Source organism: Sminthopsis crassicaudata, chromosome 2 (genome assembly GCF_048593235.1).
Source record: "Sminthopsis crassicaudata isolate SCR6 chromosome 2, ASM4859323v1, whole genome shotgun sequence".
Taxonomy (NCBI): Eukaryota; Metazoa; Chordata; class Mammalia; order Dasyuromorphia; family Dasyuridae; genus Sminthopsis; species Sminthopsis crassicaudata.
This window is the reverse complement of record NC_133618.1, coordinates 363,365,927-363,386,656: the sequence shown is the minus strand read 5'-3', so window position 1 is coordinate 363,386,656 and position 20,730 is coordinate 363,365,927. Positions and strand designations below refer to the sequence as shown.

Below are 20,730 nucleotides of genomic sequence, written 5' to 3'. Positions count from 1 at the left end.
CAGCTCTGGGGAAACAAGTCAGTCCAGCCCAGCCCAGCTCCTCTCTTCTTGACACAATTCACTTTCCTAGAGGAATCATGACCTTTATACTCTACCCCCCACCCCATACTGCTCAAGTTGTAGAGGAGCTTAGATGTGGAAGCAGAAGCTATAGTTTCTCCCCTCCTTCCCCAACCTGTTCTCTGCCACCAGGGACTCTGGGCTGCTAAGTGCCTCTGTCTGGGCTCCCCCTAGTGTTGCTTCTGCTGAACATGCCGGCTGCTCCATGCCCCTTCTAGTACTACTGTGTGGGGAGCCAGGAGACTACACTGCAGCCAGATCATCCTTCAGGAACTCCCCCTCAATCCAGCTACAACACACACAACTTCAGCATCATAGGCTCTAACCTGACAGGAAGGATAGGACTTTGTCTTCACCTATTTTCCCAAATCATATCATATTAGAGTTAATTGTACTTTGAATGTCTTGTAAATGGTCTGGCCCTGGACATTTTTTCTTAGGGAGAAGCAACTGGTTTCTTTAAGATAAATGTAATTCATTGTGGTATTAATCTGTATGTACCCTTGGAGATAAGGGAGTTTATGATCAGAGCAAGATTGATGGATTTTATTACTATTGGGAGGCATTTCCTGGCTCCAAACTGGAGACTCAGAGGAACAACAATAAAATTTTATTCATATTTTTAAAGTAAATAGTATTTCATTTTTTTCAATTACATGTAAAATAGTTTTTAGCATTCATTTGTAGAAGATTTTGGGCTCCAAATTTTTCTTCTTCCTTCTCTTCCTTTCCTCCTTCTCAAGAGAGCATGCAATCTGATATGGGCTAAATATGTACAATCATGGAAACATGATATGTATTTTTTGTAGACTTTTTTTTCCCCCCCTGAGGCTGAGGTTAAGTGACTTGCCCAGGGTCACACAGCTAGGAAGTGTTAAATGTCTGAGATCAGATTTGAACTCGGGTCCTCCTGAATTCAGGGCTGGTGCTCTATCCACTGCGCCACCTAGCTGCCCCCTATTTTTTGTAGTCTTAAAAAAGCAACAAGAATATATGAATCTTCACCAATATCTAGATCCAACTGGAGGTAGTCCTGGTGGGGGAGAATTTGTAAACTAACTGAAGAAGTCTTTCAGGCCTCAAAGACTAGCTAAGTTTTTTGATATTCAAGTTTGAAAGATGCTCCACTCTCCCTTTCCTCCTTAGCTGGAGACTTTTACTAGGGGAAGTCATATCTGAAGGGAGGAAGTGGAAAAGACAGATATTACTCATGTAAAAGTAGAGGCCAAAAAGACAGAGTAGGTTACTGTTCACCAATTTTTTTTTTTAATCATCTACCCCTTCACCCTGCTAAAACCATACCTCTATCACTGCTAGATTTGTTATTGTTTGTTTCTGTATGTCTGACATTTTTTTGACTCATTTTGGAGTTTTCTTGGCAGAGATACTAGAGTATTTTGCCATTTCCTTCTCCAACTCATTTTATAGATGAAGAAACTGAGACAAACAGGGTTAAATGACTTGCCTAGAGTCACACAGCTAGTAAGTCTCTGAAGTTGAATTTGAACTCATCCTGAGTTCAAATCCTTATTTCCTATGGGTCTTCCTCATTCCAGGTTTGGGACTGTATCTACCATACCACTTGGCTGCCCTTGCTAGATATGTAATATATCTATGTATATTGTAATATGTTCAATATATTCAATTCAAAGTATTTTTTTTAAATAGAGGGAAAGGTAGAGGATTAATGTGTTTAATAGTTTGTTTACAAAGGGAAAAGAAAATTAGAGGGAATAGTGGTCAGAGCTCCAGACTAAGCAACTCATAATTCATAATCCCAGATAAATTAAATGGAGCCAAAGGGTAGTAGGTTGTCATGTTTTTCATAGCAGCAAAGGTAATTTTGACTTGATTATGAATCTTTAATAAAGAGGTAGATGAATATAGATCCATAAATAACTTCTCGTTTGGTGAATATAGGTGATGAGGACACAATTGAAAGACTGATTTGGGGTCTCTAGACACGTACAGAATCATGGGTAAAATGTTTAGGAAAGAGAACAATAGAAATGCTTTCTAGAATAAGTTCTCTGAAGCATTAGAGTCTTCCAAATTTTCTAGAGAGACATGGGAAAGTGCAAAGTAGTAACACACAAATACTTTCTATGTAGTAGAAAAAAAATTCCTAATATCAATAGGGAAAAATGGTGGGGGAATTCTCTACCAACTTCAAACATAGTCATGTCACCAAAACAATGGGCAAAGATTCTGGCCAAGTGCTATATATTAAAAGAGGCCCATTTAAGAAATCGATATTATTATCTAGAACTGTATATCATTGCCCCAGAAAGAAAGAAAAATTTGAATTCTAACTGCCATATTCTATTAAAATGCTATAGGAGTGACAGGTATCAGAAAAAATAGGGCTGTTGCTAAAATTTCAAAGAACCTGCAGTTGATGAGCAGAACACATTGAAAATGAAAAGATCAACGTTTTGGGGCTCTGCTTAATTCTTTCAAAGGTAAAGAGAATTCTGAGGATCTATATAATAATAACCCAAGAGGAGCAAAATGAGAAGCAACTAAGAGGCATAAATGTCCAATTGCATACTAAGGTTAGAAAAATTGCTACAGAAAATGTGTGGCTACAGTAATTTTCAAATAAGTACTAAGAGTTTCAGCAAGGTACCTTGAACTGTATGGGAGAGTAGTAATTATATATTATATATATTATATATACTAGTAATTATATTCAGTTGCCCAGCTTTTAGTTCTATAGATGTACCTCAATGCCAAGACTAATTTGTATCATGAATAAAAATATTAAAAATCATTGAACTACAATAATGTAAATAAAATTTACTATATATACTCAGCCCAACCTTCTGCTAACCAATCTTGACCCCAGGGAAGAAATAAGAGGTTATACTACAATCCTTTCATTGGATAAAGGGGGTAAATATGGAGGGTAGACTTTATGTACTGCTTGACAAGGTCATCATTTCTGTTGATTTTGTTTAACTTTGCTGCAAGAAAGGGATCACCAGGGGGAAGAGGTATATACAGAAATGACATTGAAGTAAAAAATAGAAGTCATCAATAAAATTATAAAAAATCAGTTTAAATTATAATGATCAAACTTCACCTAGAGTCAATGTACTTCTCTATCATTTTTTGCAGTGGTTGAGGACAAAGAGTATGGAACAACATACACATACACACAACATACAAGTGATATAAAAAACAGAAGATTTCAATAAAAATTAGATTTAAGTAGTGATTAAAGATATGGTGACATTTGGAGCATGGATTATATTAGGTTTGCCTGAGTAATTAAAGGGAACTTAGATGATGAAATGTTATCATGGCAACTAAAACTGTCTGAAAAACAGGACTTTTGTTATTCACAAGTAATAAAAGTGATCAAGAAGAAAAACAATAAGGGAAACTCTAAGGAAATACATGTATATACTAGCCAAAATGGCCCCTATGCTTCCAGGCCAAGTATTGAGCAGTATAAAAGGGGGATTTGATGAACCAATTCCAGATCTGGGAACATGCTCACTAAGAGACTGTTCAAGTTCGGGGGTCAAAAAGTTAAAATATTGGTTTTGTACCTAGGGGTACCATAGGGTTGGTCTGCTGTTGTCAATGTGGTCAGGACAACCTCCTGTGTGCTGAATATGTCTAAATGCATTCTAGGTATGACAGCAACAGGACAGGAGTCAGAAACCAGTAGAAAGTGAAGGATTTGGGGTCAGATGGTACCTTAGAAAATGACTCTTCCTAGATCCATTCCTTTAGGACTCACAGGGCCAAGGAGTGGAATGAATATAAAGACTGAGGAACTGGAAAGCTTAACTGTGCTTGTTAGTAGGCCACTATACCTGAATCATTCTGTGAACAAATCTGAAGGCATTTCTCTTTATAGCTTCTAAGAAGAGAAGACCTCTATGGATTTAGTGACAAGGACTATTCACACCAGGAGTTCATCATAGGACATCTGAAACTCCCAGGGAAGCCCTGGGTACCTGGAAGGAGGGGGGCATAGCTATCTTGATATTTCCATATTCAAGTGTTATTCTGGATATTTTGGCTTTGACTGAAGAAAAACTCAAGCTTCTTCAAGTAAGTACTACTTTTGGCCAATGTAGTATTTACTAAGGTAGCAAGTGTGAGCCCAGTTTTTTGACCATCTTGTCTTCTTAGTAGAAGCTTGTAAGAGAATAAAATTAGAGAGTCCCAAAAGAGGAAAGAGCCATAGAAGGTATTTAACCTAATCACTTCTTATTACTAATGAGAAAACAGAGACCTAGGGAGGTTAAGGGGATTTTCCTAATATCAGATTAGTATTTATATTGGCAAAGTCAAGATGTGAACCCAGGTTCCAATTTAGTGCTACAAATTTCGTCTCCTTTCCACTACACCTACCAATACTTGCAGAACACACTAGGTTTTTCTTTAACTAGCACTCTGAAGCTTTTCTCTCAGGTATTATTGATGTGAGTCCTTAGAGATTTGGTTTTGGAAATTTTGTGATATATGAGGAATGAAAAGATTATGTAAGGAAGAGAATCTACATGACATCTGTAGTGTTTTCTCTTCATGGCTGTGATGTAGGCGGTGCTCAGGGAATTGTGTATCCCCATGAACCTTAACTATTCTGAAAATGCCTAGTAAAATGGCCTTCCAGCTGAGAGTTGCTAACTTAATGTGATTGTTGTTAAAACTTCATAATAGTGGGATGAAAGAAGACTGGGTAAATCAAGATTTATGTAGACCACTCAATCTTGAATCTGAGAACTAAATAGGATTGTATACCATGCTATGAGCCTGGGATGCTGTTGGTTGTCTTCTACAGAGCCAGAAATTTTGGAGATTTTATTCATGTTCAGTTGTATCCAGTGATGTCATTTGTTTGTTTGTTGTTTTGCAAGGATACTAGAATAATTCCCATTTCCTTCTCCAGCTCATTTTATAAATGAGTAAACTGAGGCCAACAAGGTTTAGTGACTTGCCTAGTGTCACATACCTGGTAAGTGCCTGAGGCCAGATATGAACTCAGGAAGCTGGGTCTTACTGACTCTGTCTTGCCCGCTGTCTGATGCACAACCTAACTGTGTTAGATCTGACTAGTCACTAGTAGCAACTCCTCATGAAAGAGGAAAATAAAGAGCAAATTTTCTCTTAGGAGCAGAATGTCTATATTTGTCCCTTGGTGCTCTAGTAGAGGAATAATGAATGCTGTTTTGCTGGTAATGGGAGTGGCAGTAGTAGTGGTAATGGTGGTAACTAGGAGGTTGATCTCTTTGGGATAAGGATTTAGTACTGATATAACTGGGTCAAAGTATATATATATATATATATATATATATATATATATATATATATACACTTTAAGGGCATAGTTCCAAATTACTTTCCAGATTGGTTAGGCAATTTACAGCTTCACCAACAGTGCATTATAGTAGTTTCCTTCCTATCACCCCTTCAACAGTAGTGACAATTCTCTATTTAGTATTAACTGTCATTTCTACATATTATAATTAATTCTTCATATATCTTGGAATTAGATTTTTATCAGAGAAAATTGCTACAAAGAATTTCTCCACTTAATCATTTCCTTTCTAATTTTAACTGCATTGATTTTATTTGTGCAAAACTTTTCAATTTTGCATGATCAAAATTATCCATTTTACATTTTATGAACTTCTTTATGTCTTGTCTGGCCATGGACTCTTCCCTGATATGTGAAATTAGGGATTCTAAGAGACAGAAATGAAAATAGAGTACATTTGAAGCACAAGAGACAGTCAGTGCAAACACAGTAATAGGAGATGTTGCATAAGGAATGAAAAGAGATCTGTCTGGTTAGATTATGTAGAAGGTCACAGACAATGAGGAAACTCTGGGTGAGGTATAAGACTCTTCAGCTCAAAGGGAACCTGCTAACAATGAATGATTTGGGTCTCCCCTAAGGGCTCTCAGCCTTCCTGAGAAGTCAGGGGGCGGTGACAATCTGTATTGTGATTGTAGCAGAGTGATACCAGGTGGAAGAGTGTACCAGAAGGCAATCTACAATGATAGCAAGTTGTTTATATGGTCCCACGTGTGCAGTATATACTTAGCACATGCCCAGTGTTGTTTTGTTACATAAGGGTAAGAGTATAAAAGTGGGAAAGACTACAAATAAGTTTCTCCACTGGGATGGTATATTTTAATCACCCCGGTGTGGGGGCTCTAGAAAGCAGGACACAAGATTGTAGACTTCAGGAAATGGGACTATATACAATTTGCTTGGAAAGGTAGGTTGGAGTTAGGTTGAAAAGTTTAAATGTCAAATACAGGAGTTTGTATTTGATCCTAGAGGCAATAGGAACAACTAAAACTTATTGAGTAAAACAATGACATAATCAGATTTATGCTTTAGAAATATATTTTTTACAACTATATGAAGTATAGGTTAGAGGAGAGGGGAAAAAGGGAATTAGAAATCTGAAGTAAAAGCCCCAGTAGAATACTATTGCTGTGGTCCTGGTGAGGGCCCCTGAGGCTCTGAAGTAGGTTGGCAAATGTATGAGCTGAAGAGGAAGGCTGTAGAAGCATTAGAAGAAAGAATTGAAGGGAGAAGGCAGCAACATCGAGGGGAAAGATTTCCCATTATCTTGTACCAAGTAAAGAATTCTATCAACACTCACTCAAATATGATCTGGGAAACTGGGGGACTAGATGTTAGCCCAGAGATGAAACAGGAATAAAGAAAGAAGAAAAAAGAGGGGAAAGGAAAACATACCTTTATTCTTTGTGTAACAAGAAACATCTAGGAGAAGCAGGCCAAGACAGACTTGTGGGAAAACCCTTGGGTTCCTCTTGGGACTCTGAGTGTATCTAGGGACTTACACAAATATTTAGATTATTGATTCCTTATTTAAGTATGTCTAATTTGTTTTCTTCTCAAAAAAAAATTCTCTGTGATTGTGTGAGGATTACTATACTTACATGTTCCCAGGTTTCCTAGGTAGGGGCCTATGAGTCAAGAAAATTAAAGTGTTCTCCAAGTCCTTCAGGTCATGAAACAACTCCTGATACAAAGGTTACACTTGTAAAATGGGAACAGCAATGCTTTCCCTCTTTTATGAGGCATGTGAGGAATAAGAGCTCATGTATGTGCAAGGGCTTCAGGGAACTTTATAGTGCAGTGCCCAGGTGAGGGAAAGGAGCAGACATGTCTATGCCTCTGGGGAGTTCACAGATCATTTTATATATTGAGTTGTCCATTGAGTAATATTGAAGCAGCTGGTGTAGGAACCATATATAAGTATGAACATGTCCCTATTCTAGTGCAGTGAAGATGAATTCAGAAGTTGCCTCATTGAATGGAAAGTGACTCAGGACATTTTTTCCTGAAATGAATTATTTTTCTTTTGAGTAAGACCTTGCAAAATCATGTCAGCTCACATCTGGAATAGATCTCTAATTGTGCCATGTTAACATGAGTTATTTTCATTGCAATCTACTTTAACCCTATAAGCAATATTTCTCCTTCTATAACCTGGAGCCTATGAACTTGTTTTAAAAATATATGAAAAATATATATGTTTATACATACATATATATATGTGTGTATAAATTTCAATATAATTAGTTTCATTTGAAATCTTATATATTTTATGCATTTAAAAATTATTCTAAGAAGGGCACCATAGGGTCCATCAGACTGCCAAAAACGTACAATAGATTATAAAAATAATATAAAAAATGGTTAAGAGCATCTGCTCTGTCATTTTGGACAATATTATTCAGGTTCTATTTGAAGATATCCCACGAGAGTAAACTCACCACCTCCCAAGAGAGTACATTCTACTTTTCAACAATTCTACTTGCTAACAGGTTTTTCCTAACATCTGGTTGAAATTTGCTTCTCCACAATTTCTGCCCTTTGTTCCTAACTCTGTCTTTTGGCACCATGAAAAATAGATTTAATTCTCCTTCTATATAGCCCACTCTACTTTAAATAATAACAATAATAAACATTTATATAGCATGTTAAGTTTTGCAAAGCATTTACAAATATTATCTCATTTAAGAGTGATAATGATGGATAACATTTATATTGTTTTTACCATGTGCTAGGCACTTGCTAAGCACTTCAAGATTTCATTTGAGTCCCATAACAATCCTGGGAAATAGATATTATTTATACCTCCATTTTACAGATGAGGAAATTGAGGCAGACAAATGTAAAGTGACTTGGCTAGGGTTATACAGCTAGTAAGTGTCTGGGACTGGGACCTTTAAATAAAGGTAGATTTTCTGGAGTCCCTGCTTAGTACTCTATTCAATGAATCACCTAACTTCCCCTTTTCACAATAAATATTGCAGTTCCTTTAACTGATTATCATGTGTTTTTGCACCCCTGCTTCCCTCCCCCTACCAATGTATTGATCACCCTGTGGTGGATATGGACCACAATGTACTATACAGATGCACAATGTTTTTGAAAAGTTGCATGAGAATCTAATTTTCACAATGGAACAAAATGAAATGTCCTTTGGAAGTTTGCCCCCTAAAGGACTCCCACTGTGAATACTTGTATAAAGTGGAAAATCCTCTGTCAGCTGAGGAAATGTCCCCTAGTTTATAATCTCAAGGAATCTGGGTTTTCCTGGATCAGGCTGGCTCAGAGAGATGCAGACATTTGTTTTGGGAAAACAGTTGATGATGATGTGTAGCCAGCCTACACGAATTTTTACAAATTAACTGCTATATAAAAGTTTATTGAGAGAAACAATGTCTCCCATGGTGACAAGAGTATCCACAGTTATCAACCTTTAATAACACTTAGAAAAGTTTTGGGTAGAAATAGACTTGTGGATGAAATTGGATGGAGCTTGATTTCTTTTGTAGTCTACATTCATATAAACTACTGCTTTCAAAAGAGGAAAGTTGTTCAATCATTTTCATTCATGTCTGGCTCTTTGTGACCCCACTTGGGTTTTCTTGGCAAAGATACTGGAGTGGTTTGTCATTTCCCTCTCCAGCTCATTTTACAGATGAGGAACTGAGGCAAACAGGGTAAAGTGGCTTGCCCAGGATCACACAACTAATCTCTGAGATCATATTTAAATTCAGCTCTTCCTGACTTCTGAGCTGGCACTCTATCCACGGCTCCATCTAGCTGCCCAAAGAGGAACGTACCAAATGATAAATCTCCCTCATTAGGATCAAGCCCCAAACCCTGCTTAGCTGGGAACCTCTAACGTCATCTAAAATCAGTTTGTACAAGACTAGTAAAATCAGATAAGGAATATTCATTTTAAAAGTACAACTTTTAAATGGGTATAAAGTAATTCTCAAAGGAACAAGGAAAGCAATCCATAAATAAGGTAGCAGTTTTCAAATTTTTTGGTCTCAGGGCCCCTTTTCACTCTTAAAAATTATTGAGTACCCCCAAAGTGCTTTTGTTTGTTTACATGGGTTATATCTATCAATATTTAACATATTAGAAATTGAAACTGATTATGAATTCTCATACAGAAATATAGTTGGAAAAAAAAAGGATTATTTTAGTAGCCTTTTCAGAAAACTGTGGCTATTTTTTGATAATTCAACACCAAAAACTGGGCAAGTGGTAATTAGTTAAAGGGTTAGTTGCAAAGCAGAAGCCAGGTCAATGAACTTTTTAAACTCAGTTACATTAAAATTCATTAGACCATCTTACACTTAGAATGGATTTTTTTATCCACATGTGATTTTGTAATGTCAGCACTGTATATTTAGAAAATATTAGTTGTTCATTGCATCATACAGAACTTCCAAATAGTGACACATGTCATTATATATCCAAAAAGATCACATTTGTAAATATCACTAACAATTGAATCAGAATAATCTAACCTCAGACACTTAAGCTATATGATGCTGAGCTTAACTCTGCCTCAAAAAAAGGAAGAAAGAAAAAGAAAGAAAAAAGAAAAGAAAAATAGTGCTTTGTGAAGAAAGCAATGAGTTCAGCTTGAAAACTCTGTCGTGCACGTGCTGCTCTTTTTCTAAACAACTTTGGTGTAGAAGTGCTTTATTTGTACTTCTCTTTTCATCACCTAGAATGTAAAAGATGTGTTCTTAAGGGATAAATTTTTAAAAATTAATGATTTTTATTGCTTCAAGGACATTCTTAAGTGAAACTGGCATATTTTAAAACAGCAAATATCTTTCTCCTTAGAGATATTTTCATCCAATTAGAGTTTTAGACTTGTAATACAATTTTTCATCCCTCCTCATTGTATATGAAACATTTGGGAAAATCTTTTTCACATGTGTAATTCCAGAAAAACTATCCAAGATTTAAAATATGCTGGGAAATAGTATTCACTCCAACTGCAGCTTATGTTTGCAGGCAAGAATAAATATTAAGCAATGAAAACAGAATTCTTGTCCTTCACTGTCCCATTCTTGTTCCATATTCCTCCCCTTATTTTTGTCTCTTGTTTCTCTTCCTGTCAACCAATTCTTCTCATTCTTATTTGATGTCTGATCAGCCAAACCACTTCCCCTGAAAGATGATATTCTCTAAAATTATCCTGGGCCTTCTTCTCTTCCAAAATTCTCTCTTGTTGACCTTATCATTGGTTTAATTATTATTTCTACAAAGATGATGTATAGATTTCTATATGCAATTCCAATCTTTCCCGGACAGTTTAGTTGTTATGGTATAGTCACTTCCCTTAAATTTGATTAATCCTCTAGGCCTCATGGTATAATTCAGTTTGCTCAGATTAGCCGGGTTCTTGCTCACTTTAACCCATTCCCAGATAGTCTCAGTCACATAAAGACTGGGTCATACTTGAAATTTGACAGGCTATAGAAAAAATAAAGCTACAAGGGCTGATATGCTATACCCTTGCCTCTCCCCAAAGCAGGTATTTTGAGACCCACTCATTCTCCAAACCCTTTCTCCAGATGAAAGAAAATTGATCCTCAGACCCAACATAATCCTTTAAAGGTTAAGGGAGGGAAGGTGAGTCATACCCTGCTCAGATGTCTGACTTGTGCCCTGCAGTGTTCCACTGGAACCATAAAATATTTTTGAATTGATTTTTGGATCCTTTATTTTTTTTAATCTACCCATTCATTTCCCAACAATCCCATGTCTAGGGAATTGGCTCATTTAAAGCAATCTGCCAAAGTCACACAGTACAAGCTGTCTTCTGGGCATTTCAAACTGGATGTTGTAAAGAGACTCAAGCTCATTATATCCATCATGGAACTTTATCATGTATTCCTTCTTCTTTCCTCTGACAATCTGAGGGGCTGGTCCAAGCTCTCATCACCTCACATCTAGACTATTTGAAATCTGCTGGTTGATCTTCTGTCTCATTGCCCACTCCAATTCATTCTTCACTCAATTGTCATACTGATCTTCTAGAGCTTGAATCTGACCTTTTCCCCCTTCCTCCAATTCAATTAATTCCCATGACTTTCTATTGCCTACAAAATCAAGTTTAAAATCCTCTGTATGCCTTTTAAAATTTTCCAAAACCTGTTTCCTTTTTACCATCTATGCTTTTTATACCTTATTCTTCTTCATTTACTGTCATCCAGTGACACTGGACTCCTTGCTGTTGCTTACACAAACGCCTCCCTCTCTCAACGCTGGGCATTTTCTATGGCTGTCCTCCATCCCTGGCATGTCTTCTGAACTCATTTCTGCCTCCTGGCTTTCCTTGATTCCTTGAAGTCTCAGCTGAAGTCTCACCTTTTTTAAGAAGCCTTTCCCAGTCCTGAAACTTAATGCTTTGTCTGTTAATTCCAATTTATCTTAGATATTGCTTATTTGTATATAGTTATTTTCATGCTGTTCACAATCCATTAGACCCTGAGCTCCTTGAGACCTGGGACTGTTTTTGCCTTTCTTTGTATCCCTAGTGTTTAGCACAACACTTGGCAATAGTAGATGCTTAATAAATGTTAATTGACTGACTCAACTTCCCCCTAAAGCCTGCCCCTATATCCAAATTTACCTTTCTGTGTAATGCAGTCTCTGAACTCCTTACTTGTCCTAATCCCACATATACAACCAGTTGTCAAATGGTTCCTTTTCTTCTTCCACAAAATTTTTGACATCCAACTTCTATTCTCTACTTACACAGCTCCCACATGTTCAGGTGTTTGTTTTTTACCTACACCATTACAATATCAGAATAAGGCTACCTATATATTCCCTTAGATTTCTAGGGGAAATCCCGAAGGGTTAGGAGTGTTTTTCTCTAATACTATTGGTTTGGGCCCCGATTCTCTGTGTTCTCCTCAGTATCTTAATGATTTGTTAGCACTTTACTTTTAGATAACTATTCAACATTAGTGAGGGATATTTATTGAAAAGATACTGTAAGAACAGAAGGACAAATGCTTTCCCTTAATATTCTTCCGTCCACTAGTCCCATTCAAACTTAGAGAATTTCTCTGTGAGTCATTGCTCCCCAACTTCATTTCTAAAGGTTGCATGGTCAATGGATAGATGACTTTGCATTTCTACTGTCATTGGACCAGACTCTGCTCTGCTCTTTTGAATTTGAAGTCCATCATGGACTCTAGATCTATTGGATTTCTGTCACTATTCCAACCTATTTTAAGCTCACAATGTTGTACTGATCTCTAATGTCACTTTATCTAAAATCAGGAAGGGTAGCTATCAAAGATAGGAACAACAGCCGGGCCCCCCAAAGACCCTTGCTCCCTCGCTTGAGCATAGTTAGCAGGAAAGGGGATGAGAAATTAATTTCCTTTAGCCTCCTGAATGTAGTACAATTCCAGCTTAGCAATGTGGTGATCTAAGACAGTTTCAATAAATTTGGGATGGAAAATGCCATCTGCATCCAGAGGAAGAGCTATGGAGATTGAATGTGGATTGAAGAATACTATCTCCCCCCTCCACTTTTGTTTGTTTGCTTTTTCTTTCTTGTGGTTTTCACTCTTTTGTTTTGAATTTTCTTTTTCAACATGACTAATATAGAAATATATTTTAAATGATTGTACATGTATAACCTATATGAGATTGCATGCTATCATGGGGAGGGGGTATAAAAAATTTGGATCTCAAAATCTTGTAAAAAATGAATTTTGAAAACTATCTTTCCATGTAATTGGAAAAATAAAAGTGTTAAAGGAAAAAAAAAAGAGAATTCCAGCTCAGCAACCAATTAGCATTTTGTTTCTTGGTTATATATATATATGTATATATGTATATATATTTTTTACTAGACCAGAATAATTATGGGATGTTTATGCGTGCTCCAAACTGGGAAACAGAACCTTTCCAATATATGTCATCATATGATTTTCTGGAAGTCTCTGCAACATCTTTCACTTGGACTGGCAGCAAGCAGAACATTCTGGTCGTGCTTGGAGAATAACGCCATTGAGTAGGCTTCTGTAACTTGTGGAATGTATCCACTCGTCATCACCTGTGCCTCTTTTCCTTCAGGAGACAACTCAAGCACACCATCTTCTACTTGAAACTTTTCTGGATTCCCTAAACTTCTAGTATCTTTCTTTTTTAATTACCTTGCATTTATTTTCTTGATATTTATAATGTACATATTTATAAATGTGCTTATTTGCTCTCCTATAAGAGTGCATATTCTTTAGGAGTAGGGATTGTTTTATTCTCCATATTTGTATCTGTATACCTATGGGAATGTTTTCCTTCTGGTTACAAGAGATATTTACAGAGATAGGAAAAGAAAGAAGGACAAAGGGAAGGAAGGTAGGAAAGAAGAAGGAAGGAGGGAAGGAAGGAAGAAGGAGGAGGGAAGGAAGAAGGAAGGAAGAAAGAAAGGAAAGAAGGAAAGAAAGAAGAAAGGAAGGAAGGAAGGAAAGAAGGAAAGGAAGGGGGAGGGAAGGGGGAAAGAAGGAAGAAAGAAAGGGGGAGGGAAGGAAGGAAGGAAGGGAGAAATTTTTCGATTGACCACTTTCAGGCCAGCTCTACTCTCAGAAGTTATTCTTTGTTCTTTGTTCTAGAAAATGACCATGACATCAGGGAGGTAATGCTATGACATGCAAGTAAATTGGATTTCTGTGAGGGAGGGCTGTGCAAAGTCACTTGCCTCACTTTCCTTTCCAGAGCCATCTGGGTCCAGTAGCAGATATAGATCAGGACAACTGGAGAGATGTTTATACTCAGTACATAGTGGTATCTAAAATTCACCTCAATTTAAGAGAAATTTATTAAGAACAACAACTATGATGGGCTTTGGAGATACAGAGATGAACAAATATATCTGCCCTTAAGTTTACAGGTATGAAGTGGTACTTCAGAGTTGTTTTAATTTGAAGTTTTCTAATTAACAATGATTTAAATCTTTTTTTTTAATACGACTATAGATAGTTTTGATTTCTCTTTGCTATTCATGCTTTCATCATTTATCTTTTGGGGAATGATACTTTTTGGTAAATTTGACTCAGTTCCAATAATATTGTGGGAGCTACAAAAGTGGACCAACAAGTATGCTAAAAGGTAAACTGTCTGATGGACAAAGAAGATAATAGACAAATAACATTTAAGAAAATTTGATGAAAGATCACCGTCAGTTTTAAGGAATGAAGAGAGGGAAGGGAATAAAGTTATAGTAGTAGTGGAACTTGAACAAGACCTTGAAAGAACTTTTTCTTTTTCTTTTTTTTTTTCATTTTTAAAATTAATTTTATAATTATAACATTTTTTGACAATACATATGTGTAGGTAATTTTTTACAACATTATCCCTTGTACTCCCTTCTGTTCCGAATTTTTCCCCTCCTTCCCTCTACCCCCTCCCCTAGATGGCAGGCATTCCCATACATATTAAAATATGTTATAGTATATCCTAGGTGCAATATATATGTTCAGAACCGAATTTTGTTGTTGTTGTTGCAAAGGAAGAATTGGATTCAGAAGGTAAAAATAATCTGGGGAGAAAAAACAAAAAATGTTAACAGTTTACACTCATTTCCCAATGTTCCTTTTCTGGGTGTAGCTGATTCTGTCCATCATTGATCAATTGGAATTGGATTAGCTCTTCCCTATGTTGAAGATATCCACTTCCATCAGAATACATCCTCATACAGTATCATTGTTGAAGTGTATAATGATCTCCTGATTCTGCTCATTTCACTCAGCACCAGTTGATGTCTCTCCAAGACTCTCTGTATTCATCCTGTTGGTCATTGAAAGAACTTTTTCAAAATTTATTCTTAATATTCATTTTTTTAAAATGTTGAGTTTTGAATTTTATATCTCCCCTGCCCCTCCCCCACCTATTGAGAAGGCAAAAGATGTGATATTATTTACAAATGTGAAATCATATAAAATGTTTCTTCATTAGCCATGTTCCAAAAAGAATTTTTTTAAAACCTAGAGAAAAATGAAGAAAGTGGAACAAAAATATGCTTCAATCTGCACTCAGACTTCATCAGTTCTTTCTCTGGAGGGACATAATATTTTTTATCATGAGTCCTTTGGACTTTGGAATTATAGTGATTCATTGTATTGATCAGAACAGCTAATTTATTTACAATTGATTATTGCACAATATTACTTTTACTTTTACAATGTTCTGGTTCTGCTCACTTTACTTTGTATCAGTTCATATAAATCTGGCCAGGTTTTTCTGAAATCATTAGGTAAATACAAAGTTATTTCTTTTTTGATCTCTTTGGGATACAAACCCAATTGTAGTATTGCTGAATTAAAGGATATGTGCAGTTGCATCGCCCTTTGGAATAGTTTGAATTATTCTCCAGAAGGGTTAGATCAACTCATAACTCCACCAACAGTGCATTACTGTCCCTGTTTTTCCATATTCTTCCAGCATTTGTCTTTCTTTTGTCATTGTCCTTTTCTGCCAAGTTAGCTAATTTTACAGGTATGAAGTGATACTTCAGAGTTGTTTTTAATGTGCAGTTTTCTAATCAACAATGATTTAGATCATTTTTTCATATGACTGTATATTTTGATTTCTTTCTGAAAACTGCCTGTTCATAAGCTTTGATCATTTATCATTTGGGGAATGATACTTTTTTTTGGGGGGGGGTAAATTTGACTCAATTCCAATAACATTTGAAAAATGAGACTTAATTAAAGGAAGTTTTCAAAGGAGGATTTAAACAGAGATTAGGAGGGAGAGGTTTTCAGGCCTGAGGGAATGACAGTGCAGAATGCCCAGATCTAGCTGAGGACAGGAAGAGAGATTAGAAACTGTAGTTTAATTTGGCTGGAATGTAACTTGTGTGAAGCAAAGTGTCTCAACAAAAGAAATAGGCTGAAGCCAGAAAGTGGTAGACTTTAAATGCTAGGCTGAGACATTTATATTTCATCTTAGAGTCAAAAAGGAGGCAATGAAGGTTTTTTTTTTTTTTTCAGAAAGGAAGTGGTATGATACCCCCATGTTTGGCCCCACTCTCCGTCTGAAACCTCCTTATTCACAGGACACAAACAATCACCATGACATGGTTGTAGAGTTCATAGTGAATATAATAAAATGGTAAAATATTCCTACATTGGGTGCTCCTCTCCTCCAGTCATTCAAAACTCCTTTTTCTTACGTTAACAGTTATTTGTGATGCCCAGATGGGTTCTCCCCCGAAACTTAAAGCATTCACACCTGCAGGTCATGATTAAAATTAAGGAAAAAGAGTATAGAATTTTGAATTTTCTCACAGTTAACAACTCAAATGAAAAGCAAAATTTTGTCAACTTCCGTGCTCACAATCAGTTTGGTTTGTCATCTGTCAGTTATAGTCAGGGGCAATAGATTCTCAGACCACAGCCATTGCAGTTGCATAATCTTGATCCTAGTGGCTCTCTCTGGAACCCAGGAATTCTGTTTTGAGCATCCACTACACTGGCCTGCGTGACAGGCTGAAAATTCCAGGCAGGCTGCAGCAGCTTTTTGGTCCCTGAATGGTGGGCAGGAAAGGTCTCTTAAGGCCAGTGAAAGCAGTGGAGGGGAAATCAATTCAGATCTCATTTCCTCTTCCTATTTTTCTCACTTTCTCCTTGTTCACTCTGTAGGCAAACCATTTATCACTCCTGAGGTAAATAAAAATTAAGAACAGATAAGAAGGCACAGTTACTCAGGAGATTACATATTAGTAGAGGATGTCTGGCATTCTATTTTCCTTCTACTTTTTCTCCTTTCTGGAGTAAATTAATGCCAATATATAGACAGGAGACTGAGACTTTCTGGGGTGAGAAATATGGAGTGATTCCTTCAAACATCTGCCGTAACTTTACTAAGAAGGAATAGGAAGGATGGAGAGGTAGAAGGAGAAGGGTTAAAGTAAATGAGATGAAAAAAAAAAAGTAAATGAGATGCTAGAGAGAGAGAGAGAAAAAAGAAAGGTATGAAAAGGAGAGAGGACCAAGGTATTGGAATGAATGAATCATGAACTGGTGAAAGCTTGTGGCTTATAACTATTTCCAAATGATTCCTGATCCTGTGCCTGGGAGGTGCCATTCCTGCTCAGGAAACCATAGTGTCCTCTGGCATAATAGCTCTTGACTTAGAGGAACAACCCATTCTGTTCATAAATTCACTATATAATGGCCTGGCCCTTTAGGCAGCCATATTATCAAGTCACACAAATTATTCCAAAATCCACAATCTGTAGTCATCTTCCTTAAACATTCCACAACTCCCTACAAATGCTTCCCACTGACTATTAAGTCCAAATTCCTCTATTTGATATTCAAAGCTTTTTATAATCTTTATCAAATCATTAGTCATGAAGCACTTAGTAAGCACTCACTGTGTGCCAGGCACTATGATTAACTCATTACTCACCTCCATAAATTCCTTGCTCTCAATAAACTGGTCTCTACTTTGTTTGGCATCCTTCAGGGCCAGTCTTGCCTCTGAAATCTTTTCTCATACCAGGCTCCCTGTCAGAAATGTCTTTTTTCCTCTTCTCTGCATGCAATTTTCTCCATTTTTCAGGGCCCAGCCAGAACCCTATCTTCCCCAGGAAACCTTCCTAGTCTTCACTGAAGTTTCCTTCTCTGAGCTCCTACTACATTTACAAAGCTGTTTAATGCTAGATATGGCTTCTAATGATTTTGGTAGAGATCTCCCACATATCTAGGCAGGATTCTATATCTAGTACAGTGAGACACTCAGAAACTGAGGATTCAGATAAACAACTTTTTAAATAAAATTATATCTACAATCCCCAGGATAAAAGCAAATTCTCCAACTAAAAGTAATCTGAGAAGGCAACAGTAGTAGGCAAGGGAATTAAAAGTAGCCAAGAGTTCTTGGTCACAGTCCTAAAATTCTTCTTAAGTTTTGCCGGGTCAAAAGACCCACAAGTGGGTCACTAGGTTAGTAAACCTATCCCCCCTCCAAAAAAAAATTCATGTAAACATCTTTGGATCTGCTCCACAATGCCTTGGTTTCCAATAGCCATGATTAGTATTAGGGGTGGGATAGTATCTGGAGGTTAATGCAAAGTCACCTACTTTCACTATCCTATCCCACAGGACCAACTGAGGCAAGAAAGGTGCTTTCTTTTTTTGTACCTCATACAGAATTGCACAGGACTACCACAGGGTGAGTAGTATGGGGAAATGGCTATTGCTAGTTTGTGGAAAGATGTATATGACCTAATATAGATCAAAATAAATAAAACCTGTACACACACATATGTATGAATAGCTATCTATCTCTCCAACCATCCACATATATCAATGTTGAATTCCCAAGAAGACTTTGAGAAATATATTTGTAATATATGTGTAATGGATGGACTGGGCCCAACTCTGTAGTTAATCAAGTTGACAATAAAGACATTCAGTTCTCAAGGGAGAAAGAAATTCATCCATTGGCTGCGTCACACCCAGAATTGAAGTTTTCAGGAGGAATGCTAGCAGCCGCAAAGTTTGAGCCTATTTTCCTCAGGGACTGTGGTAGTAAAGGAGAGTGAACTCCCAGTCTGAAAGATTTTTGTACTTTCATTCTTGATATATATTCTTGGTAAATATTCCTTTTGATGCTAATTGATGCTAATTGGTCAGTTGATATTGGGGGAACACACTGGATAGGAGACACGAGAAAAATACCCCATATAGTATAAGTCACTTGCTTATGACAAATTAATATTCTGTGATTGGATTTTCATTATTGACTTATAGTTAGTATATGCTATATTATTAAATTTTCTGACTTTACACAGCTATCATTTTATTTTGAGAACAAAATTTAGAATGAATGGATATTATTTAAATAGCAATTTTCCCCCCAAAGGGTATGTTACTTATAGTTAACATAACTCTATAAAATTTCATTAAAATAGAATTTAAAACATTCAGATGTTCACAACTTGTTTCTATTTTATTCTAAATGACTCAAAGAATGAAGTCAATGAAGAAAAGTACTAAGCCACCCCCCGAAAAATAGTCCAGTGATTTTACAGAATAAACTAGTATAAATATGCTTCATGAAATTTCTTTCCCCCTCTCAGGTTATTAATAATCAATTTATTAATTAGGCTAGCTGATAATAAATTGATGGCCAGCGGTTTTTCTTAATCACCAAAGATGCCAAGAGAAACTCTGAAATGTCCTAAATCAGAAATGTACTTTCTTTTCATATTTTAATAATATTTTCCCCAGTTACATGTTAAGAAGAATTTCAGCATTCATTTTTACAAGATTTTGAATCCCCTCTTCCAAAGATATTAGGCAGTTTGATAGAGTTCATGCATGTGCTATCACATAAAGCATATTGTCATATGTGACTACATCTTTTCAACTGTGATTACACAATTGCTTCACAAAATTTTTTAACTGCACACTTTAAAAAGTGATGCAGTAACTATAACTACTGAGATTTCATTAACAGTAAATAGCACATTGGCTCTAATTAAAGTAAGTAAATTTAAATATGTAACAATTCCATTAATTGTCTAATACTATTATTTTATACAAATTCTAAGAAATTTAAAATCACTTTGATATTTAAAATGAAAATTTCTGAGTGTAACAATTTACCATTGTTCAATCTTTCCAATAATGTGTTGGAAATGCAGCTATATCTAACTGCACTAGGCACTGGTGAATCTTTTAAATATCTTGCCTTCTTTATCAGATTGTTCAGACTTCTTGCAATGATAGATTGAATGTTGGGGCTTTCAATACTAATACATTTTGGTAAATTGCTATCTTACCTAAATTATATCTTTCTTCTTTTCTTAAAATTCTTATAAAACTGACTACCTGAATTAACCAGTAAATCTCACAATCAGAATTTAAGAGAATTCTTAACATACACTAACTGCATCATTGTTTTATGCCATACACTTCTACAGACTGGGGAATAAAAAGGGATTATTTAGGACTAGTTGAAAAGAGGAACTAAGTTCATCAACTTATTTTTGTAGAAGTTTAGTTTGTTAGAAAGAGGGGAAGTTACCTACAGCCAAAATCCTGCTATACTGCACAGGGTTATATACATGCTCCATTATTAAATGCAAAATCAACTGATTAAAAGACATAATTGATTATAATTTTACAAGATAGCATTTCCATCATCTAGTGTATTACTAGAAGTATCTTAAAGATGTTCTCAGTGAACCTTCAAAGATGAGTTTATGTTCCAATTCTTTTGTTCAATTATAAAAATCAATCTATCTAACTGCTTATTGGATATTGGAACAGAATTTCTTTTTTTTTTTAATAGCTTTTTATTTACAAGAT

General features: G+C 36.1%; 1 long non-coding RNA gene across 1 annotated transcript in view; it reads left to right on the top strand.

Annotated features, from left to right (window-relative positions):
- LOC141556596 (uncharacterized) overlaps positions 1 to 20,730 on the top strand; it is a 113,003-nt gene that overhangs the window by 3,292 nt on the left and 88,981 nt on the right. Inside the window, exon 2 of the long non-coding RNA XR_012486580.1 lies at positions 18,517 to 18,586. This is a non-coding gene — a long non-coding RNA (uncharacterized LOC141556596). The remainder of the gene's footprint in view (positions 1 to 18,516; positions 18,587 to 20,730) is intronic.